Source organism: Littorina saxatilis, linkage group LG16 (genome assembly GCF_037325665.1).
Source record: "Littorina saxatilis isolate snail1 linkage group LG16, US_GU_Lsax_2.0, whole genome shotgun sequence".
In the NCBI taxonomy this organism is placed as follows: Eukaryota; Metazoa; Mollusca; class Gastropoda; order Littorinimorpha; family Littorinidae; genus Littorina; species Littorina saxatilis.
Genome location: NC_090260.1, coordinates 8,951,763 through 8,977,854, shown reverse-complemented (window position 1 = coordinate 8,977,854; position 26,092 = coordinate 8,951,763). Strand labels below are relative to the sequence as shown.

Genomic DNA, 26,092 nt, shown 5'->3' with positions numbered 1-26,092 from the left:
AACCATTGTTCTGCTTTCAGAAAAAAGTACTGTAAACGTCACCAATATTAGACAGTGTAACTGTTGCCTTTGCCCAGAACACTAGTGCTATCAGTCTAGTCTATATGATCTCTTCATTTCTTTCCAGAAAAGCTGCGGTGGACACCTTCCATGACAACAGCCCTCGAGCAGTCCTTGGTGACCTTTCTCTTATGAGAAAGGTGCCAGGCAAAGGCGCATTGGATGCTTTACTGGAGAAACAACAAGGAGTTCTTTCGAATGTGCGAAGGGTGGATGTGTATAATTATTTATACAAAAATATTAAGAAGAGAAAAGCATAAGTAAGTTACAACCCTTCGCAGGTTTGAAAGAACTCATTTTTATATTTAGTCAAGTTTTGACTAAATATTTTAACATCGAGGGGGAATCGAAACGAGGGTCGTGGTGTATGTGTGTCTGTCTGTGCGTGTGTGTGTGTGTAGAGCGATTCAGACTAAACTACTGGACCGATCTTTATGAAATTTGACATGAGAGTTCCTGGGTATGAAATCCCCGAACGTTTTTTTCATTTTTTTGATAAATGTCTTTGATGACGTCATATCCGGCTTTTCGTGAAAGTTGAGGCGGCACTGTCACGCCCTCATTTTTCAACCAAATTGGTTGAAATTTTGGTCAAGTAATCTTTGACGAAGCCCGGACTTCGGTATTGCATTTCAGCTTGGTGGCTTAAAAATTAATTAATGACTTTGGTCATTAAAAATCTGAAAATAGTAAAAAAAATAAAAATTTATAAAACGATCCAAATTTACGTTTATCTTATTCTCCATCATTTGCTGATTCCAAAAACATATAAATATGTTATATTCGGATTAAAAAACAAGCTCTGAAAATTAAATATATAAAAATTATTATCAAAATTAAAGTGTCCAAATCAATTTAAAAACACTTTCATCTTATTCCTTGTCGGTTCCTGATTCCAAAAACATATAGATATGATATGTTTGGATTAAAAACACGCTCAGAAAGTTAAAACAAAGAGAGGTACAGAAAAGCGTGCTATCCTTCTTAGCGCAACTACTACCCCGCTCTTCTTGTCAATTTCACTGCCTATGCCGTGAGCGATGGACTACGAGTATACGGTCTTGCTGCGTTGCATTGCGTTCAGTTTCATTCTGTGAGTTCGACAGCTACTTGACTAAATATTGTATTTTCGCCTTACGCGACTTGTTTGGCTTTTCCAGTACAGCTTCCGGAACACTTGCGACACTCTCTAAGCCCGAACCTACCGATATCGGTATCTTCGCGCAACAACGCTTGAATACGAACCTACCGATATCGGCATCTGTGCTTTCGTAATTTTCCATTCACAGGAATTAGGTCGTGTACGAAACTAAAGACTACCCGGGTGAAGGTCATTCATTTGTGAGTACATCTGCACTATTCCCGTCCAACATAAGGTCTTATTGTCAGTAGGAAATGCGAAAGCACGATAGTAGTAGCTCCGTTTCTATCAGCTGCATGAAAACAACATGGCGGCGCCTTCCGCGTCTAGAGATCGCAGTAGACAAACGCGCACATTTACAAGGGAAGAAGTGCTTGAAAGACTGGAACAGCTACAAACCGAGGGATCAGACATCGAGGAAGATGATACTGAGTCAATTGGAAGCGAATTCGAATGCACAGCTTCGAAAATCGGATCACGACGTGATGAGTTTTCGTCTGCTAGTGATGATAACAGTGATGCGTCAGTGCCTTCGCCCCCATTGTCTGATGGCGGCGTGGAGGATATGGAGGTAGAAAGGGATCCGCGCGAACAGACAGAAGAAGAATTTCTCGACATTCTGCTCCAGCCATGGAACGAGAATTTTTCTTTTTTCCCTGCTATTGGCGACTTTGTGGCAGACGCAGAGTGTGGTCTGCATGTCGACCACATGCAGGAACACGCCCCTCTTGATTTCTTCAACGAAATTTTCACAGACAATCTGTTGGATAGTGTTGTGTTCCAAAGCAACAAATACGCAAGAGAAACGATTGACTTTGCTGCAATTTCAAAAGGAAGTATTTTTCAACACTTCCCACAGGAAAATGGCATCACAAAAACAGACTTGCTTGGGTTCTTTGCCATATGTGTGCATATATCCCTTGTGCACAAGCCCTGTGTGACTACTGGAGCAATTCCCCTATTATGCAGACATGTTTTGCAAGAAATATTATGCTGAGAGACAATTTCATGATGATCCTGTTTGTGCTTCATGTGAGTGACAATGACTTGTTCGTGAGGAGGGGACAGCCTGGCTTTGACCCTCTGGCCAAAATTAGACCAGTGTACGAGGCCCTCAGGGTACGCTACAGGGCTCTGTACACACCTTTCCAGAACATTTGCGTCGATGAAGCTATTTGTCCCTGTAGGGGAATACTTGGATTCCGAGTATACATGCGGGACAAGCCAGTAAAATGGGGAGTCAAACTCTATGAGTTGTGCGAGTCAGAGTCAGCATACGTCTACGATTTCGAAATCTTTGGGGCTGTCCCAGACGTGAGCAACAAACCAGTAGACGTGGTGGCTCGGCTCGCCGCTCCACTAGCACCGGACGATGTACGTTGACAACTATTATTGTTGTCCAGAGCTTGCGGAGACACTGGGCGCTGCTTTGACCCTCACAGTTTGTAACTTATGTAGACAATATATCAAAACATGTGTGAGATAATACATGCATTTGTGTATTTGTCTATTTTTTAATTTGTGACTTGTATGATATTTTGGTAATATTTTGGTTGATATTTTCCCAATGATTTCATAACCAAATGTCTAAAATAATGCTTATGTGTGCAGGTGCTGTCTCAAGTCTTACGCTGGATAGGTAATTTGAGAGGTTTTTTCGACATCTAGCATGTGGGACTAAAGTCAATGCATTCATAAGAATTGGGTAAGTATATTATATTAAATCAAAATTTAATTAAAAATTTTCGATTAATGGCATTGCCTCAGTTCTCAGTTGAGATTTTCTCCGACAAGGGACTGAGAGTGAGAGAGTGATTTCATTGCACTGCAGTGACAAGGTACGTGCGTCAAGTCAAGTTCAAAGAGAAAATGCTGCCAGTATGAGAACCTGCTACACTTTTGTGAATGCAGTCTGGACAGACAAAGGGACAAACAGACAGAGGGACAAAGCATTGCCAGTATATAAAGGGAAGGATTTTGTTGCAATTTACCTAGGTAACATGGGTTAATCCCCCCCTCCTCCTCCCAATTTGCCTCTTTTATATATGGCTGTGCTACATAATTATATTGTTACTTTCTGTTCAGACTGCCCCTGTCAGCACTGCGACTCCAAAGGCGGCATCCGACGAAAGGAAGAACATACCGTGTTTGGAACACTGAGGATAGTGATGCTGTATGCAAATATTTTCAAGCTTTCATCCAGACAGAAGGAAAAGGCTCACAGGGTTCACTGCCTGGAGTAAATGAAGTGAATATATTTTTGCAAGATCACTGTGTGTTTAAGGATGAGGTGCTTCTCTCAAAGAGAGAAAGAGTGTGCTTAGTGATAACGAAAGTATTCAATGAACGCAAGAAATACAGAATGCAAACACAGAAACTGTTTTCTGTCGGGTAAAATTTAGAAAACCGAGAACAGTGATGCAGCATGCAAACATTTTCAAGCTTTCATCCAGACGGAAGGAAAAGGTTCACGGGGTTCACCGCCTGGAGTAAACGACGTGGAAATATTATTTTGGCTCTTTCTACCAAGAGATAAGGTCACTTTTAGTGGTTCACTTAGGCAATAGCCACCGCCATTTGACATGTTGAGGTTGTAAGTAAACATTTTTCTCATGTTTTGTGATTGAATAATCGTTGATATTGGTTTTGGTTATACCTAATATGATCACATGGTTATTCTTCAAGAAGCGTTGTTCAGTTTTCATTTTTTTCTTGGGTAGAGCTGCTTTGATCTTTGAAAACTTTGTAATAGGATTTTTTGCATATTTTGTTTTTTTCAGAAATACCAGACAAACAGGATGTACTGCCACCTGCCTCAAACGGACTGCCACCTGCCTCAGATGAGCTGCCACCTGACTCAAATGGACTGCCACCTGCCTCAGACGGACTGCCAAACATTTCTTCCAAGAAACCGAAACGACCTTGCCTATATTGTGGCCAGTTTCAAAGTGTGCTCATCAGACACTTACAAAGAAAACATTCTAATGAAGTAAGGGTTGCTGCAGCCATGAAGCTGCCTGCTTGTTCTAATGCGCAACTTGATTGTGGGCAGGCTTACCCTTTTTAACTGAAAATCAAAAAACAAGAAAGGTAGGTTGTTGGAACGTTTGTTATTGGATTTACATTAACATAAAACGTTTTAAGAGAACAGCCTTCCTTCTGTATGTTTTTGCTCATTGAACACCTTTGATTTCACCAACTCTTTTTATATTTAGTCAAGTTTTGACTAAATATTTTAACATCGAGGGGGAATCGAAACGAGGGTCGTGGTGTATGTGCGTGCGTGCGTGCGTGTGTGTGTGTGTGTGTGTGTGTGTGTGTGTAGAGCGATCTTTATGAAATTTGACATGAGAGTTCCTGGGTATGAAATCCCCGAACGTTTTTTTCATTTTTTTGATAAATGTCTTTGATGACGTCATATCCGGCTTTTCCTGAAAGTTGAGGCGGCACTGTCACGCCCTCATTTTTCAACCAAATTGGTTGAAATTTTGGTCAAGTAATCTTCGACGAAGCCCGGGGTTCGGTATTGCATTTCAGCTTGGTGGCTTAAAAATTAATTAATGACTTTGGTCATTAAAAATCTGAAAATTTAAAAAAAAAATTATTTATAAAACGATCCAAATTTACGTTTATCTTATTCTCCATCATTTGCTGATTCCAAAAACATATAAATATGTTATATTCGGATTAAAAACAAGCTCTGAAAATTAAATATATAAAAATTATTATCAAAATTTTTTTTTCGAAATCAATTTAAAAACACTTTCATCTTATTCCTTGTCGGTTCCTGATTCCAAAAATATATAGATATGATATGTTTGGATTAAAAACACGCTCAGAAAGTTAAAACGAAGAGAGGTACAGAAAAGCGTGCTATCCTTCTCAGCGCAACGAATACCCCGCTCTTCTTGTCAATTCCACGTGCACTGCCTTTGCCACGGGCGGTGGAGTGACGATGCTACGAGTATACGGTCTTGCTGCGTTGCGTTGCGTTCAGTTTCATTCTGTGAGTTCGACAGCTACTTGACTAAATATTGTATTTTCGCCTTACGCGACTTGTTTCTTCTTGTCACTGAGCTCTGACCGGTACGGTTGGCCTAGTGGTAAGGCGTCCGCCCCGTGATCGGGAGGTCGTGGGTTCGAACCCAGGCCGGGTCATACCTAAGACTTTAAAATTGGCAATCTAGTGGCTGCTCCGCCTGGCGTCTGGCATTATGGGGTTAGTGCTAGGACTGGTTGGTCCGGTGTCAGAATAATGTGACTGGGTGAGACATGAAGCCTGTATAATTTTATTCTTGTTTTTGACTTATTGCAGTTTGCATTGTATGTCGTTAATGTGTGTATATGTACATCCTGTTATATATTTTTCTTCTGTGATGTACTTTGCTTACATCTGCCTGTTAACATTACAACAAGGCATTCCTATTGATATGTTTAAATTTTGCAAACAGGGACCTTTTATTTCTGACTTGGGAACAACACTAATTTTTCCTTTGACGCTGACCTGTGACCTTGAAAAAGGTCAAAGGTCAACGAAACCATCGTTAAAGTGTAGAGGTCATTGGAGGTCACGACTAAACAAAATATGAGCCCGATCGCTTTAATAGTTTCCGAGAAAAGTCCAACGTTAAGGTGGTGTCTACGGACGGCCGGCCGGCCGGACAGACTAACACTGACCGATTACATAGAGTCACTTTTTCTCAAGTGACTCAAAAATGATTAAGCTGAGACTGTTCGCATAATAAGTGACATCTCTTTGTTGTGACACAGAATGCTCATGAAGCAGCTGGATGGCAAGCAGGCTTCAAAAGGTCCTCAAGTGAAATCAGTTACAAGATCAGAATCGAAGAAGAAAGAAAAGAAAAGAGAAGCAGCCAGAGAAAGAAAAAGTAGATTAAATATATATATGTCAACAAGGAAAAAGTTGGCAGTAAAGAAGAAGGACCGAGAAAGAAAACGGGCAAAAAAGATTCAAAGTAACGACACCAAATCGACGAGCCAGAGAAATGGCATAAGAAGAAATAAGACCACCGAGAAGACCACAGTGACTGAAAGGAAACTTCACCGAATCTCGTATGGTAGAGTCATGAGAGAAGCCCGTGAAAAAATCAAAATGAAAAGGGACAAGTTTAAAATGTTAGTCCATTACTGAAATCTAACAACCAACACCAGATTTAGCTATACAGGTTGTAAATTATATTATGTTTGGTCATAACTAATCCCATTTGTTAATCAGGATGCAAGCTTTCCATATATATGCACATGCATACGGTCTGTGGACCAAATAAACTTTCTATGGACACTTTTGAGTTTAAAATGTTAGTCCATTACTTAAATCTTGGGGATATAGCTCAGTTGGTAGCGCGCTGGATTTGTATTCAGTTGGCCGCTGTCAGCGTGAGTTCGATCCCAGGTTCTGCGGAAATTTATTTCACAGAGTCAACTTTGTGTGCAGACTCTCTTCGGTGTCCGAACCTCCCCCCGTGTACACTACATTGGGTGTGCACGTTAAATATCCCACGATTGACAAAAGGGTCTTTCCTGGCAAAATTGCTTAGGCACAGTTCATAATTGTCTACCTATACCCGTGTGACTTGGAATAATAGGCCGTGAAAGGTAAATATGCGCCGAAATGGCTGCAATCTACTGGCCGTATAAAATTTCATCTCACACGGCATCACTGCAGAGCGCCTAGAACTGTACCCACGGAATATGCGCGATATAAGACTCATTGATTGATTGATTGATTGAAATCTAACAACCAACACCAAGATAATAGATATGCATGTTTGTGTGTTCATTTTTGGTCTAGTTCCTTATGATGCTTGTTTTTGAGTCACAAGATTGATAAGAATTTGAATGAATACAAGTGGAAAACAGTGCAGGTATGTTTTTTTCCTTTATTTTCAAAGGATTGCATGTATGGGTGTGTTGGTTGTTAGGATGGACTAACATAAGGTTGGAAAATATCCACTAAAATTATCACTTATAACAATTTATGCAAATTGTATCATGCCAGGATAGCTTTCTTTACAACTATGAGTGGTTTTTCATTGCACAGCAGATGCTTGTGTTAGTCCCGTCTAACAACCAACACCGACCAATTTTTGTAACAAATTGTGCTGTTTCTGAAAAGTGTGTGCATGAGTTATCTGTTTATAAATGCAAAATTACCTTTCTAAAACATTACACTTTCAGCACCAATAACTTTAGATTCTGAAAAAAACATGTCTAGTTTTCATGCTTTTGGTGAATTTTCCAGAGCACCTTTTGTCACAGGCTCATATATGCAATTCTGAAGGTTAAATATCAATAAGACTGAATGAGTCAGAACGCCATGTATCAACATGTTCTGATCAGGATATCATTAATTAATTTTCATTTTTACATTGAAATTTTGACAAATGTATGGAACTTTGAAAAAAACATCATTTTGTTATTTGCATGTAGTCATTTGATATTGAATTCTAAAATGGCTTGTGATTCAACAATAATAACTGAATAAAAGTCGTTTTCAGCCTTATAAATGCAGTTTTTTGGTCTTTTATTGTTTACACATGGTCTAAATAATGCTCAATATATGGCAAACTAAAGGCAATGTTATATTTTTTCTTGTTTAAGCCTTTCGCTAGCAGCCGCGCATCTACGCGCGGCTGTGAGGTCACTGTTCTAAATACAGCCCTCACGCTAGTCACATGATCAAATCACATGACTTTTATCACATGGTCAGTCACGTGAGTTTACTACAAATGGCTGCCTCCATGTGTTATTGAAAAGCGATTTTAAAGTGTGTATTTTGAGGTTTTTCTCCGGGATTTTTTCATGTGATCCAAGATGGCGTCGAGGTTTGAGAAGTATCCAGATGCTGGGATATTTAGTGCGGTGCTAGTCCAGGGTTTGCGTCTTTTATACTATCACTGATTTATTCCATGTTTTGTTATGTATACTCACAATTTTTACTTTGCATGATCACAGAAACACTGGACATGCACCCCACATGCAAAACACACCTAAACCTGCATTTTATTATTTTTTGCTTATTTTTGTATTTGATTTTTACCACATTTGTCCTTAACATTCCTGGATTATGTCCCCTTTAGACAGAGTTACATTCCCTTGCCTGACGCTGGTTGGTTGGAAAATATGCACTGTTCAATTATCTACCAGAATATCATATACTTATTTGCATCTGACTGGTCTAGATTAATTTATATGATTTTTTGAAAGAAGTACCCAGATGCTGGGATATTTCTGTCTGAGTGCGGTGCTAGCCCAGGGTTTGCGTCTTTTATACTATCACTGATTTATTCCATGTTTTGTTATGTACAACCGGTACTCACAATTTTTACTTTGCATAACCACAGGAACACTGGACATGCATCCCACATGCAAAACACACCTAAATCTGCATTTTATTATTTTTTGCTTATTTTTGTATTTGATTTTTACCACATTTGTCCTTAAAATTCCTGGATTATGTCCCCTTTAGACAGAGTTACCTTCCCTTGCCTGACGCTGGTTGGAAAATATGCACTGTTTGTTTGTTTGTTTATTTGTTGCTTAACGTCCAGCCGACTACGTAGAGCCATATCAGGACGAGGAAGGGGGGGATGAAGGGGGCCACTTGTCAAGCGATTCCTGTTTACAAATGCACTAACCCATTACTTGTGTCCCAGCAGGCTTTAGTAAAACTAAATTAATACCTACTGGAAGATTACCAGTTTCCAGTATGTTAAAATAGGCTTAACCTATCTACTGCTGGACTTACATCAGAACACTAACAGATTAAACTATACATGAATCGCGAGACAAGCGGCAAGAGAAGAGATTTTTGGAAAAAATACAGGTGAATGAGCAAGAAGGCAGAAAAAAGAAAAGAATTCATTAAGAAAAAGAGAGCATGACAGGAAAGAGGAACCGAAAATCTACCTAACAGCAAACTAGAAAGCTCCTGCGGTTCCAAAAACAGGAGGGGCTTTTAATTTCATAACCGCAGTGCCCCACTGCGGGAATATGCACTGTTCAATTATCTACTAGAATATATATACTTGTATGCATCTGACTGGCCTAGATTAATTTATATGATTTTTTCAAAGAAGTACCCAGATGCTGGGATATTTCTGTCTGAGTGCGGTGCTAGCCCAGGGTTTGCGTCATTTATACTATCACTGATTTACTCCGTGTTTTTTTTATACATGTATGCTCACAATTTTTACTTTGCATAACCACAGGAACACTGGACAGGCATCCCACATGCAAAACACACCTAAATCTGCATTTTATTATTTATTACTTCTTTTTGTATTTAATTTTTACCACATTTGTCCTTAAAATTCCTGGATTATGTCCCCTTTAGACAGAGTTACCTTCCCTTGCCTGACGCTGGTTGATTGGAAAATATGCACGGTTCAATTATCTGCCAGAATATGTATACTTATACATATGCATCTGACTGGTCTAGATTAATTAATATGATTTTTCTAATGAAGTACCCCAGATTTGGGGAAATTTCCTTCTGAGTGCTGAGGGTCAAAGGGTTAAACTGAAAAGGTACACCCTGAGAAGTGTGTAAATAGTATTATCAAAGTTTTCTGGGAAGATTTTACTTTTGGTGATAATGTCACACACAGGTCGAGATTCTGAGACGCACCCAACATCATGTAACCTTCCCTTCCCCAAGATGGCTGAATAAAACGTGCGTTCCAATTATCCTGTGTTCTGCCTCCACCATCCTTGCTAGAATGTATCAAGCAACCCATAACAAGACCTCCACCATCCTTGCTAGAATGTATCAAGCAACCCATAACAAGACCTCCACCATCCTTGCTAGAATGTATCAAGCAACCCATAACAAGACCTCCACCATCCTTGCTAGAATGTATCAAGCAACCCATAACAAGACCTCCACCATCCTTGCTAGAATGTATCAAGCAACCCATAACAAGACCTCCACCATCCTTGCTAGAATGTATCAAGCAACCCATAACAAGACCTCCACCATCCTTGCTAGAATGTATCAAGCAACCCATAACAAGACCTCCACCATCCTTGCTAGAATGTATCAAGCAACCCATAACAAGACCTCCACCATCCTTGCTAGAATGTATCAAGCAACCCATAACAAGACCTCCACCATCCTTGCTAGAATGTATCAAGCAACCCATAACAAGACCTCCACCATCCTTGCTAGAATGTATCAAGCAACCCATAACAAGACCTCCACCATCCTTGCTAGAATGTATCAAGCAACCCATAACAAGACCTCCACCATCCTTGCTAGAATGTATCAAGCAACCCATAACAAGACCTCCACCATCCTTGCTAGAATGTATCAAGCAACCCATAACAAGACCTCCACCATCCTTGCTAGAATGTATCAAGCAACCCATAACAAGACCTCCACCATCCTTGCTAGAATGTATCAAGCAACCCATAACAAGACCTCCACCATCCTTGCTAGAATGTATCAAGCAACCCATAACAAGACCTCCACCATCCTTGCTAGAATGTATCAAGCAACCCATAACAAGACCTCCACCATCCTTGCTAGAATGTATCAAGCAACCCATAACAAGACCTCCACCATCCTTGCTAGAATGTATCAAGCAACCCATAACAAGACCTCCACCATCCTTGCTAGAATGTATCAAGCAACCCATAACAAGACCTCCACCATCCTTGCTAGAATGTATCAAGCAACCCATAACAAGACCTCCACCATCCTTGCTAGAATGTATCAAGCAACCCATAACAAGACCTCCACCATCCTTGCTAGAATGTATCAAGCAACCCATAACAAGACCTCCACCATCCTTGCTAGAATGTATCAAGCAACCCATAACAAGACCTCCACCATCCTTGCTAGAATGTATCAAGCAACCCATAACAAGACCTCCACCATCCTTGCTAGAATGTATCAAGCAACCCATAACAAGACCTCCACCATCCTTGCTAGAATGTATCAAGCAACCCATAACAAGACCTCCACCATCCTTGCTAGAATGTATCAAGCAACCCATAACAAGACCTCCACCATCCTTGCTAGAATGTATCAAGCAACCCATAACAAGACCTCCACCATCCTTGCTAGAATGTATCAAGCAACCCATAACAAGACCTCCACCATCCTTGCTAGAATGTATCAAGCAACCCATAACAAGACCTCCACCATCCTTGCTAGAATGTATCAAGCAACCCATAACAAGACCTCCACCATCCTTGCTAGAATGTATCAAGCAACCCATAACAAGACCTCCACCATCCTTGCTAGAATGTATCAAGCAACCCATAACAAGACCTCCACCATCCTTGCTAGAATGTATCAAGCAACCCATAACAAGACCTCCACCATCCTTGCTAGAATGTATCAAGCAACCCATAACAAGACCTCCACCATCCTTGCTAGAATGTATCAAGCAACCCATAACAAGACCTCCACCATCCTTGCTAGAATGTATCAAGCAACCCATAACAAGACCTCCACCATCCTTGCTAGAATGTATCAAGCAACCCATAACAAGACCTCCACCATCCTTGCTAGAATGTATCAAGCAACCCATAACAAGACCTCCACCATCCTTGCTAGAATGTATCAAGCAACCCATAACAAGACCTCCACCATCCTTGCTAGAATGTATCAAGCAACCCATAACAAGACCTCCACCATCCTTGCTAGAATGTATCAAGCAACCCATAACAAGACCTCCACCATCCTTGCTAGAATGTATCAAGCAACCCATAACAAGACCTCCACCATCCTTGCTAGAATGTATCAAGCAACCCATAACAAGACCTCCACCATCCTTGCTAGAATGTATCAAGCAACCCATAACAAGACCTCCACCATCCTTGCTAGAATGTATCAAGCAACCCATAACAAGACCTCCACCATCCTTGCTAGAATGTATCAAGCAACCCATAACAAGACCTCCACCATCCTTGCTAGAATGTATCAAGCAACCCATAACAAGACCTCCACCATCCTTGCTAGAATGTATCAAGCAACCCATAACAAGACCTCCACCATCCTTGCTAGAATGTATCAAGCAACCCATAACAAGACCTCCACCATCCTTGCTAGAATGTATCAAGCAACCCATAACAAGACCTCCACCATCCTTGCTAGAATGTATCAAGCAACCCATAACAAGACCTCCACCATCCTTGCTAGAATGTATCAAGTAGGTAGCGGCAGTAACGCTAGTCCCATGCGGGAAAGCGAGATCTGTGCTGAAAATAACACGTTTTCAATTTCCGACAGCTTTCAATATATGGCATATTATTGAAAATGGAAACTACAGAAATGAAGTTGGATTCTTTGTCTTTTACCCCATGCCATTTGTTTGCAAAATGTGCTTGGATTGAATGCGTGTGCGTGAATCACAAATACTCTCTCCGGATTTTCGGACAGCCGTGACGCGACCGCCATTACTACTTGCTCTTCAACTTTTTGTGGTGTTTCCCTTTCGGCGTTGTATTTTCTAAAAATAGTTTCATTCAACGATCGGAAACCAGTGTCAACTGCTAAAGAAAGAGTCCCTTTTCTTTCTAGGGGGGGTATTTTTTAGATTAAATCGATGGTGGATTTTAGACATGGACAATAAAAAATTGCCCAACTTTAACCTTTCGTAACTTAAAAACAACTCAAACGATCGTAGTCGTAAAAGATGCGCTAGAAAGTCCGATTTCTTGTGAATCCTCCAAATATGGAAGTTTCCGTTTAAGATTCATGCGCGCGAAGCGCGAGCCAATCAAAACCGAGGACCTGCAAAACCGGTAAAATCCGTTGCGTTGATCGCGAGTCATGGCGGAGTATTCAAGCGAAGCGATGGTGACGCACGCTTCGAGACAATTTGTGGAAGAAATCAAACCCATCCTTGGTAAGTGTTGATGTTTTTCGGTTCATTTAGTGTTTAGAAGTTGATCTGTCGAACCATTCTGCTGAATTTAGCGTTTTGAGTGCGTAGTTTTCATTTTGATGATAGTAGTTTGTGCTGGGTCATTTTGTATTGGGTGTTGAAATGGGGGTACTCGATAAACGACCTAAGTTATTTTTTGCCTTTCGCCGTACATGTGATATATTTGTTTCAAACTAATCTTGAATTATTACTCCGATGGTTTTTGTTTCTCAGTTGTTGTTTTCTTGAGGATTAAATTAGGATTAAAAGGAATAATTGTTCCTTTGCTAAAACCGGAAGTGCAAGACTAGGCCTAGCAACGAGTAGCGTAGCTTACATGCACTGACCCTAGCGCATCTCCATTCCTTCTTCCTTTTCCCCCCAGTTAATCAGAGTTTATGGTCCATCAAACTTGTGTGATTACTAATTTGTTTCTCATGACAAGCAAGGTGATATAATAAATTAGAAACGAGTTAAAAAATAACCAAATACATGACAGAAAAACAAAGCAAACTTTTGTTTTGGGACAAAAGTAAAACTGAAAGTAAACAGGCCTTCATGGTGGCTTCCAGTAAGTTCGTCACACGGTAGATTCGTCACCGGTCCCGGTAACTTCGCCACAGTAGTCCGAGCGCGGCTCTCTCTATCTCTCTCTCTCTCTCTCTCTCTCTCTCTCTCTCTCTCTCTCTCTCTCTCACCTCCTTCCACCCCTCCCTCTCCTCACATTGAGTTTCTCTGCCTCCTTGACAGTGAGGTTGAAGTCATAGGACTCCCTCTCTCTCTCTCTTGGTCGCGCGTGTGTGGGTGTTAGTCAGTGTGTGGGTGTGTGTGCGATGGTGTGTGTGAGTGTTTGTGCGTTTGTACGTGCGTGTGTGTGCGTGCGTGTCATGGATATGGGTGTATGTACGTCCGTCCGTCTCTCTCTCTCTCTCTCTCTCTCTCTCTCTCTCTCTCTCTCTCTCTCTCTCTCTCTCTCTCTCTCTCTCTCTCTCTCTCTCTCTCTCTCTCTCGCTCCCTCTCTCAGACTACATGCTTTTGAGAACTGCTCAATGAGTAGATCTCGGGTTGAGAACTGCTCAATGAGTAGATCTCGGGTTTTAAAATAACAACGCTCGGACTGTGTCGTCTGAAAACTGCTCAGTTGAGAACTGCACAATGAGTAGATCTCGGGTTTTAAAATAACAACTCTCTCTCTCTTTCTCTCTCTCTCTCTCTCTCTTTCTCTCTCTCTAAAAAATGTCAGTGAATCTTGAATCTCTCCCACAAATCAAACATCTGAAAGCATAAGCTCTAAGCTTAACACCCGCCCACCCCTGCCAGTAATTTCGTCACGGGTGACGAATCTACCGCGTGACGAACTTACTGGTAGCCTTCATGGTTTCAGTACAAAAATATTATGAACATAGTATTACATTTTTGTTTTGTTTGTGCGTGTTACAGATGATGCTCACTTCCAGCAAATGAAGTCTGCTTTCACACTCACAGCAACTGGAAGAGGTCGACCACCCAAACTTCAGCTGGTACCACTGACCAACAAGCTATTGTTGCAGCTGGATCTGCTTCGGTTGGAAACAGGGAGGGATTGGAGTGACCTGGTTTAATTTCTCCCCAAAGTGTTCGAGTGAACTTGCTGCAAGGACTTGAAATCAAGGCAGAAATTGAGGGAACAGTGAAAGAAGCAACAAAGCTGGGGAATAAGACTGGATTAGAACCAGAAGCATTTTTGGATATCGACGCAGGGCGTTGCATCATGGGCCGGAATGTTGGGGTTCATTTGCTGAAACATAGGATCACAAGAAACCACCTGCTCAATCCGGACCTTCTGGAAGACCTTGACCGTCCATCAGAACTTGTGAATGGCATGGTGCTCGATCTAATATCGTTCCACAAAAAGGAGAACCTATCGCTGACTTCTGCCAGATTCCTGCATCGGTTGTTTTTGGACACAACATTGTGCTTGCACCATTTTCTTCTTCTGGCAGAACATTCACAGTCGAATCTCCAGCAAACCTGCCTGCCATGTACACCTGTTTCAAGCAGTACTTGACTGACAACTTTGTTTGACTGACTTTGAAGAAGGGGTATATATGCATTTGACTGTCACTTCTCATCCGACTGTGCACTTTGCAAGAATTTAGTTTTCCCCAGAGAACTGTGAACAATGTTAGTAAATTTATCCCACATACGTGAGAGAGATAACCGTGAGATAAAAATCGTTCAAATCACACGTGTGTATATCATGTAAATGAGGTCAACCGGAAGGTCAAGCTATGTAAATTAGTAGTACATGGGATAAACCGGAAGGTCAAGCTAATCCTATCGAGGAAGGATATGCTTTGCTGTTGTTGTTCCTTTTGGTTTCTTTTATCCTGTGGCCACTGCTTTTCTTTTTATCTGGTATATTTTGAAGTGATGGGTTTGATTTCTTCCACAAATTGTCTCGAAGCGTGCGTCACCATTGCTTCGCTCGAATACTCCGCCATGACTCGCGATCAACGCAACGGATTTTACCGGTTTTGCAGGTACTCGGTTTTGATTGTTCGAATATTAAACTTAACAGTGTTGACAAAGGCGAACTACTTTGTCCTAGTTTGAGAGTGTGTGTCATGGCGGAGGAATGAATGTCAAATTGAGTAAAGTGGTTTGAAGTTCTAAAGCGGTTGATCCAAAGGCAATATCGCTGTCGGTGACTTTTAGTTAGATCTGGCACAGAAGTATATAATGTAGGATAAACAGAATACTACATGGCTTGCTGTGTCGTACCAGATTTACACTCGTTGCTTTTTCAAATAGTAAACAGCTCGCTTTCGCAGTTCACTATTTAAACAAGAAGGGCAAAGCCCATACGACTCACATCCTTGACCTTTACATGACCTTGACCTTCAGGGTCAAGGTCAAATAACTAAACCTAGCAATGACATCATACACTAAGAACTGCTTTACACATTTTTCCTACCAAAATACATGTGACCTTGACCCAAGGTCAAGGTCATCTAAGGTCATGCAACACAAAGCTGTTAATTCAAGACATAGGAAGTACAATGGTGCTTATTGGCTCTTTCTACCATGAGATATGGTCACTTTTAGTGGTTCACTACCTTATTTTGGTCACATTTCATAAGGGTCAAAGTGACCTTGATCATATGCGACCAAATGTGTCTCATGATGAAAGCATAACATGTGCCCCACATAATTTTTAAGTTTGAAACAGTTATCTTCCATAGTTCAGGGTCAAGGTCACTTCAAAATATGTATACAATCCAACTTTAAAGGACCCTTGCGACCTTGACCTTGAAGCAAGGTCAACCAAACTGGTGTCCAAAGATAGGGCTTACATTGCCCTGTATAGCATACATAGCTAAGGTTGCCATTCTCGATAACTTCAGAAGAAAATGTGAAAAATGGCCGTTTTTAAGACAACAATTACGGCCCCTGTGACCTTGAACTTGATGTGAGGTCAAGTTGCCGCACATGTTTTTTGAGATCTTGTAACCATACACCATCAGGCCACATCAGGTGTTGATAGACTTAATAGTGTCCAAGAAATATCCAACGTTAAAGTTTTCCGGGCGGACGCCGGGACGGACGGACGGACGACTCGGGTGAGTACATAGACTCACTTTTGCTTCGCATGTGAGTCAAAAAACAACTCGTGTAAATCTGGTACGACACAGCAAGCCATGTAGTATTCTCTAGATCTTACTTCAATCAATCAATCAATATGAGGCTTATATCGCGCATATTCCGTGGGTACAGTTCTAAGCGCAGGGATTTATATATATTTTTTTTTAATTTAAAAAAAAATTTTTTTATGCAATTTATATCGCGCACATATTCAAGGCGCAGGGATAACAGTGACATTTTTATCTAAGCCTATACAATTTTGCCAGGAAAGACCCTTTTGTCAATCGTGGGATCTTTAACGTGCACACCCCAATGTAGTGTACTTGATTGAACACATATTTGTGAAGATAACATTGTAATCAATCTACACACCAAAAATCATGGCTGTATTTTCAGTAGTTTCTGAAATATTTCAATCTGAAATGTGCTACCCCCCTCTGGGGGGGGGGGGGGGGGGGGGGTTTGTCCACTCTTGGGGGATTATTTTCAACATTACACTGAATGTTACTGATGTCTGTAAAGATTACACTGTAATCTATCTACACACCAAAATTTTTCGTTGTATCTTAAATAGTTTCTTAATTATTGGCCTTGAAGTGCGAAAAACTGTAATTTTCCTGTTTTTCCGCTTGACAAATTGAGGTTTTTGACATTTTTGAGGCTCTTATACTCCAAAAGCATTGAACTAAGCTGTCTGAAAAAAAATAGCCATGTTCTACACACATTTGTTTGGAATATGTGAAAGTTTCAGACAGCTGCTATACATATTGTGTGAATTGTGATGACCCAAAGTTGCCCTCCCGTGCAATTTTGCGATGGGTTTAATTGTGTTTTTCGTGAAGTTTGCATGCTTGCTGACAGAAGCCATATGAGATTAGAGGGCTAGAACTATGTGTTTTTTCTATTCTTGGTTGCTGATAACAGATCCTGAAAAGTTGAAAGGGCTGAGGATAACTATGTGGTACCCACATGCTGCTGAAGTTGCCCTATTTTACAGTTTTAAGCAGAGTCGCGACAGCGTATGTACTAAAATATCAAAATCTCAGGAACTAATAAAGGTATCCACTTACTTTTTTTTGTGTTTTGCTTGTACTTTATTTTTCTTTCAAGACATCACAAAACATTCACTCTCACTTCAAAACCAAGTTTTGACTGCCGCTACCTATATCAAGCAACCCATAACAAGACCTCCACCATCCTTGCTAGAATGTATCAAGCAACCCATAACAAGACCTCCACCATCCTTGCTAGAATGTATCAAGCAACCCATAACAAGACCTCCACCATCCTTGCTAGAATGTATCAAGCAACCCATAACAAGACCTCCACCATCCTTGCTAGAATGTATCAAGCAACCCATAACAAGACCTCCACCATCCTTGCTAGAATGTATCAAGCAACCCATAACAAGACCTCCACCATCCTTGCTAGAATGTATCAAGCAACCCATAACAAGACCTCCACCATCCTTGCTAGAATGTATCAAGCAACCCATAACAAGACCTCCACCATCCTTGCTAGAATGTATCAAGCAACCCATAACAAGACCTCCACCATCCTTGCTAGAATGTATCAAGCAACCCATAACAAGACCTACCAACCTCCATTTTGTTTCTCGTCAGAACAAACAAGTTAATTTTTTTGCTTGCTCAACGGACATTACAAATGTTCATGTTATTTGTGTGTCTAGGTGCTAGCTCTTTTAACGTATAGTGCACTGTATGACACCCACCATCCCCCCTCCCCCCCCGCTCCCCTTGCTTTGTTCAATTTACAAACGCACTTGCCTACCTGTGTCAATAGTGCGTGTCTGTAGAAGATCGATGGCGGAGCATCTTCAGGACTTTGTGGAAAGCCGCGTAATGGCAGCCACGGAACAGATCCATCCAGAACCAGTAGGACTAGGAGCACATGTACCACGCCAATCTGCACAGGGGGAGAAAACAACAGATTCAAATGCAAGAAGAAACAAGTCGCGTAAGGCGAAAATACAATATTTAGTCAAGTAGCTGTCGAACTCACAGAATGAAACTGAACGCAACGCAACGCAGCAAGACCGTATACTCGTAGCCCGTGGCAAAGGCAGTGCCCGTGGAATTGACAAGAAGAGCGGGGTATTCGTTGCGCTAAGAAGGATAGCACGCTTTTCTGTACCTCTCTTCGTTTTAACTTTCTGAGCGTGTTTTTAATCCAAACATATCATATCTATATATTTTTGGAATCAGGAACCGACAAGGAATAAGATGAAAGTGTTTTTGAATTGATTTCGAAAAAAACATTTTGATAATAATTTTTATATATTTAATTTTTAGAGTTTGTTTTTAATCCGAATATAACATATTTATATGTTTTTGGAATCAGCAAATGATGGAGAATAAGATAAACGTAAATTTGGATCGTTTTATAAATTTTTATTTTTTTTTACAATTTTAAGATTTTTAATGACCAAAGTCATCAATTAATTTTTAAGCCACCAAGCTGAAATGCAATACCGAACCCCGGGCTTCGTCGAAGATTACTTGACGAAAATTTCAACCAATTTGGTTGAAAAATGAGGGCGTGACAGTGCCGCCTCAACTTTCACGAAAAGCCGGATATGACGTCATCAAAGACATTTATCAAAAAAATGAAAAAAACGTTCGGGGATTTCATACCCAGGAACTCTGAGCTCTCATGTCAAATTTCATAAAGATCGGTCCAGTAGTTTAGTCTGAATCGCTCTACACACACACACACACACACACACACACACACACACACACACCACGACCCTCGGTTCGATTCCCCCTCGATGTTAAAATATTTAGTCAAAACTTGACTAAATATAAAAAAATGAAACACAATGAAATTGAAAATCGATACAGAAAAGCAAACTAGAAGTAGAAAGTGGAGAACAAAAAAATAAAATAATCAAACAAACAAGCACACCAAACAGAGAGAGAGAGAGAGAGAGAGAGAGAGAGATAGAGAGAGATAGATAGAGAGAGAGAGATAGATAGAGAGAGAGAGAGACAGAGAGATAGATAGAGAGAGAGAGATAGATAGAGAGAGAGAGAGAGAGAGATAGATAGAGAGAGAGATAGATAGAGAGAGAGAGAGAGAGAGACAGAGAGAGAGAGAGAGAGAGAGAGAGAGAGAGAGAGAGAGAGAGAGAAATCACATGCACTATACAGCTATCGGGGGGACGTCAGCCAAAATTAACTTCAGACTGAATGTTTCTCTGCCAATTTCAAGCAGTATCTTGAGGAAAAAAGCATGTCAAGATCTTGCAACTGAAACAGATTTGTGATGTAAAGTGTAATTGATCGATTTTACCCCTAATTCGATTCATTCGAAAACGCATCAAGCGGTTACGTCCCTTGAATGAGAAAAGAAATATTATGCGTTGAAGCATAGACCATTTATCCTGGACCGCCAACTAGCTCTCTCTCCGCTCTTTCTCTCTATTACGAGGCAGGGGTGTCGTTTGGGTCGGCCCTTCGGCCAATCGCCGATTTTGCTTTACTTTGGCCGAAACTTTCATGTCCCTATCGGCCAAATGTCCGAAGAGTATTCGTCTAAATCGGCCAAAGTTTGTACCGTTTTTTGTATTGGTCAGGCTTTGATTGCTAAAACTGCTGCCGATGTACTTAGTCAACTGACTGGCGTTTATTTCCTTCACAAATACCAAAAACGAAACATCAATGTTTTGAACGAAAACCATTGCAAAAAAATATAGATGCCAGAGTGGTTTCCCTTGCGTTCGCCGGTTCGCGATAGTTTATCAGTCAGTCAGTGCTTTCGATTTGGATTTGAACATCATGTCGCAACCAAAAAAGAAATAAACTAATTTGGCCAAGGTATGCTACCCTTCGCCAAGGTAAGTGATTCCGGACAAAATGACAGGAACACCGCGAATGTGGACAGTGTCAGTGTAAGTGGTAGTAGTGTAGCAGACGACATAGCAGACGATAGTCACCGCGAATCAAAATCTGCTGAGCCAGAGAATGAAAAGCGTCCTCCAAATCGTGGTTTTCAAGCAAAATGGCTCACCCTACACGGTCTTTTATTGTCATGTTTCCCAAGGTTTGTCAAGATTTGCACAAGATTGGAAGAGGTTTACTTTCAAGAAATTGAGGACTGGGTGGCTGAGTGGTAACGCACTTGCGCTCGGAAGCGAGAGGTTGCGAGTTCGACCCTGGGTCAGGGCGTTAGCAATTTTCTCCCCCCTTTCCTAACCTAGGTGCTGGGTTCAAGTGCTAGTCTTTCGGATGAGACGAAAAACCGAGGTCCCTTCGTGTACACTATATTGGGGTGTGCACGTTAAAGATCCCACGATTGACAAAAGGGTCTTTCCTGGCAAAATTGTATAGGCATAGATAAAAATGTCCACCAAAATACCCGTGTGACTTGGAATAATAGGCCGTGAAAAGTAGGATATGCGCCGAAATGGCTGCGATCTGCTGGCCGATGTGAATGCGTGATGTATTGTGTAAAAAAATTCCATCTCACACGGCATAAATAAATCCCTGCGCCTTGAATATGTGCGCGATATAAATTGCATAAAATAAAAATGAAAAAAAAAAATCCCTGCGCTTAGAACTGTACCCACGGAATACGCGCGATATAAGCCTCATATTGATATTGATAAATTAAAGTTAAAGGTTTGAAAAAGTTTCAGGTGTCTGATGTAATTAAATCAGAAACATATATAATCCAGGGGGTGTTACAGGGGTTGTATCTCTCCCCCCCCCCCCCCCCCTCTCTGGCTTAACTGCTCCGCCCCTGTAATCTGTGTTCCTAAGAAAATGATTGTATGTATTGGTGTTCCCCTCTTGAGTCTTGTGCTTCAGTGACACTGTTGCGGTGACTTTTTATAAGCCAAAATAATAGCCGAACATTTTCCAAGATGTCCTAAAGCTTTCTGACAGTTTCGGCCAAATGTCCCAACATGAAAATGTCTGGCAACACCCCTGCGAGGTAGTGGCCTCTCGCATTTAGGAACCTACGCTTACATGGCCTTTCAGAAATCAGGGGGATGTCATATCCGGTGTCGATTGTAAACATGGACGAAGTTGCCGAGGTAAGTTCTGAAAATGCTAAAATAAACTCAGCTAAAGTGCATATATATGGAACATGTTTTTCGGTGAGTTTTGTTAAGTTTAGTTTGGAGTTTTGGAAAATCCAGTTCATTGTCACCTCCTATTGTCACAAATAACTGGAGCGTGCTTTCTTTTCACTGTCTTCGAATCGCTGGCCTTTCAAACCGGACGCTAAGCGCCCCTGAAAGTCGAGCGTCGTAACCTAGAAGGGTCACGTGACGAGTTGGCGGTCTAGGCTATTTGGTCTATGGTTGAAGCTAATTTCAGTCAAAATACCATTTCTCATCACAAATTAGAATCCAAGGGGGAATACATGGTCCAAAGTTCGACCAGCAGCACTTTGGAGGGGAGGGGAATAGTCAGTATTAAGTTTGTGCGAGATGAACAAAGCTGCAAGTAGAGAAATCCTGCTATTGCTAGTCATTTTCTTGATCAAACAACAAATATAAAGAAGAAAAAATGTGCGCTCTAACAAAACAGACAACAGTATGGAAAATCATTGCAGAAATAGTCGGGGTACTTGCATTGTCTTTCTTTCTTTCTTTATTTGGTGTTTAACGTCGTTTTCAACCGTTCAAGTTTATATCGCGACTTGCATTGTACAGTAGAACTCCCCCTTAGCGACCCCCCTGTTTACGACAACCCCCTTTTTACGACCGATTTTGCTACCACGGATGCATTCTACTATATAATGAACCCCCAGTGAACGACTCACCCCAAAACGAGACTTACGACCGAGCTTTTGGGGATGAATTACGACTTTCGCGCATTTGTAGTCGAGCAGACGAAAACAATACATGGCGGCTCTTGCTCCTCAACTATCGCGAGACGGAAAAAAACTAAATCTCGCGCACGATAGAATCCGCGGCGACTTCCTTAGGAGTCGGGAAGACGCAAATCCTGTGTATCGTCAAGGATAATGACCCAAAACGCGACTTACGACCGAGTTTTTTGGAATAATTTGCGACTTTTGCGCATATTTCGAGCAGACGAAAACACAACATGGCGGCTCTCGCTCCTCCAACTATCGCGAGAAGAAATAAAAACGAAATCTCGCGCGCGCGAGATCCTGATACATCTGGGTTTTTTCTGCACGCTATCTTGTCACGACGACTGTCTTGTTGACAAAAGAAGATTCGCGAAAGAAAAAGAAAAGCGCCGACTCTTGAGTAGAGAGCTAATAAAGTAATCGCTAATCGAGCGAAGTGGCAATCCGCGGCGACTTCCTTGGGAGTCGGGAATACGAAAATCCTGTGTGACGTCAAGGATAATGACTCGGTGTTATCTAGATGGTGAGAAGGATAGCGAAGCGAAAGTACGCAAAGAGAGGAGCCTGTACGAAGACCTATGGCTTTCTCTCCTGAAATAATGAACGCCTTGAGTAAATTTTCTGTGAAATTTGAGTTCAAGTTGTTCTGCTGTAATGTGTTTGGGTGTGTGTGTGTGTGTGTTTTGATATGACAGTAAACTGCAACTGTGTGTTTGTGTGTAAACATGACAGTATATACACTGCAAACAAATTCATGACCGACCGGCCAAAAACTCAAACCCCCCCCTTTTAAGACCTAATTTTCAAGGTTTTTCCAAAGTCGTAAACAGAGGGTTCTACTGTAATTTGTAGCAACACTAATAATTAATATTTAATACTGACTATTCCCTTCCCCTCCAAAGTTCTGCTGATCGAACTTTGGACCATGTATTCCCCCCTTGGATTCTAATTTGTGATGAGAAATGGTATTTTGACTTTGAAATTAGCTTCAACGCAAAATATGTCGTTTTCTATTCAAGGGACGTAACTGCTCGGTGCATTTTCGAATAAATCGAATTTGGGGTCAAATCGATCGAATTACATCACAAATCTGCGTCAGTTCAGTGATTGCGCTAGGTATTTTTCAAACCGGTATGACGTCATGAGCTGGCTACAAGGCTCTCACGAAAATCGGTAAGCTTGCCAAGGCAACCAGTAAAAGACAAACAATGACTTACAATACATTAAATCAATGTCAGTGATATATGCGGACGTTTTTTCTTCCCCCCCCCCCCCCCCCCCCTCTCAAAGCAACTGTCGCACAACTTGACAGTGACACATCAGCAGCCGCTGTGAGAGAGAGAGAGAGAGAGAGAGAGAGAGACTTCCGAAATAAAATAGGAAAGCAAATAGTAATCACGCAACTGGAAGACTTACTCACTAGTTACTTACTGTTACAGTTTCACTTTCGCCTAGTCTTTGTTGTCAAAAAGTTTTCACGCGCAGAGCCAACAGCATTTCTATGACTTAGCGATTTTGAATGGTCTTCGAGAGATGAATGTTGAAAATTTCGACAACCTCTTGTGTAACCATTTTTTTGACGTGTTCTTTTGCAGTCTTCACAAAACATGAGAAAGTTCTCCCCCTCCCCCTCTGTCCGCAACCACAGAAACTCTTTGCACCATTTTTTCCTGAAATCGTTTGACAGTGGAAGATGCCGATGTTGGTTTCTTTGCCGCCGCTTGAGACTCGGGCTCTGCAGATGTACTAGGCCGTGAAGTACTTTCACTTTCAGTTCCTTCATTCAAAGGCCTTTTCTCACCTCTTGGGGGTAGAAAAGACAGTAAAGATTGTTGCTTCTTCATCGCAATCGACTCGCCTCACAATAATCAACTGTATGTAGACAAAGATCTAAGCTGGTGTGAGTACGTGATTTCCCGGTATGATGCTATGTCGGCTATAGTTAGACGCCGTCCCTTAAGTTATAACATAAACTGAAAGATTTTACGATGAACCGGGAACCGAAAGAAATGGCTCGAAAAGTATGATGTCTGATTTTTGACGTCATGTTTGACACCTTGACATCACGGACTTACATTACCCTCATGTACGTCCGTGTTGACATCAAGTGTCATCAATGGAGACATAATCGCAACATTGTAGCGCTGTCACAACAAGCCATCCAAATCTCTCTCTCTCTCTCTCTCTCTCTCTCTCTCTCTCTCTCTCTCTCTCTCTCCCTCGTACTGACAAACGATTTTTGTAATCACTAATTGCTACTTTTTTTTTTTACCGGTCAAACCAAATAACAATCTGACCGACATCCACTTTTTTTTCCGATATTGGCGAATCTTAACCGGTAAAATACCGGAAATTACCGGTAAACGCGATCCCTAAGATCTTGACATGCTTTTCTGCCTCAAGATAATTGCACCGCTTGAAATTGGCGGAGAAACATTCAGTCTGAAGTTAATTTTGGCTGACGCCCTCCCGATAGCTGCATGCGTGTGACAAGGCGACGACCAGCGTTGTCATTGTAGTGAAAGCCGAGCTGTAACCATATAACAAGACGAGACCTTTCACGCATGTATTCTATCGCTCCGACGTGCGTATGAAAACACACGTGGTAAAAGGCAGCACCCAAGCCCAGCTCGGAAAGTGCTGCTAGATAAAAGACGTAAACGCCGCCCGGGGCTTGTAAGGCCCAGCCTTATCGTAAGCCCGGACAGAATAACGCCACGATTACATCATTGAGTCACACAAAGGTTAGCGAGCCCTAACAGGTAGACTTACCCAAGTCTCTTGTTCTGGCGCGCTGTCAGTGTGTACGTCTGTTCAGTGGGGATCTTCAGTCAACACTGACCAATAAGGAGCGTGGCTTATTGGTTCCGGTCACGGGAGGGGAAAAGGGAGTTGTTTCCCTTACTCCGTAAGGGAAATCCACGAACACTACATCATCATAAGCAGGAATTGTACAAGCCATTTGCTTGAATAATCAACACTGACACAAACCTCGTACTGGTCAGCAAGGTTTGCACATTAATGAAGATGTCGCTCTTCGATGACGTATGTGCAGGCAGTGAATGCACAGCATGTCAATCACACAGATTCAGAGGTGTGCGTGCCGCCATTGTTGTGAGCAACCGGAAGAAGGGCACACGAGGTCGTTACCCGACCCATTTGAGAATGGATTCGTACTGTATTGGAACAAAGTTGCAGAACTTCACCAACTTGACAAAATGTGTTTTTTAAATCAGTACAGCAGTCCCTCTCATGAACGGACACCCTTGGGCCATAGCAGTCTATGCTAATCACTTCTTGTGGCTACTAAACAATAACAATAAACTCCTAATACTTCTTTAAACGTTCTGTAAAAATGATCTGTATGAAAAGTGTTGAAAAGAAGAGATAAAATAAATCCTCAAGGCAGTGAACACACTCACCATGCACTGACTCAATCAATCAATATGAGGCTTATATTACCAGCTATTGTGTTTTCAGCGTAGCAATAGGGCCCGATATTTAGACGAGACAAAATATA

At 41.4% G+C, this 26,092-nt stretch overlaps 2 long non-coding RNA genes across 2 annotated transcripts in view; one reads left to right on the top strand and one right to left on the bottom strand.

The window, feature by feature from the left end:
• The window catches only part of LOC138950345 (uncharacterized), a 51,095-nt gene extending 25,382 nt beyond the window's left edge, over positions 1 to 25,713 (bottom strand). The window contains exons 1-2 of the long non-coding RNA XR_011450612.1: positions 25,345 to 25,713; positions 18,514 to 18,648 (exon numbers count right to left, since the gene is read on the bottom strand). This is a non-coding gene — a long non-coding RNA (uncharacterized lncRNA). The remainder of the gene's footprint in view (positions 1 to 18,513; positions 18,649 to 25,344) is intronic.
• LOC138950315 (uncharacterized) lies at positions 12,552 to 17,791 on the top strand. The gene is made up of 2 exons (XR_011450604.1): positions 12,552 to 13,080; positions 14,539 to 17,791. It is a non-coding gene; the product is annotated as an uncharacterized lncRNA (long non-coding RNA).
• Positions 25,714 to 26,092: the final 379 nt, after the last annotated feature.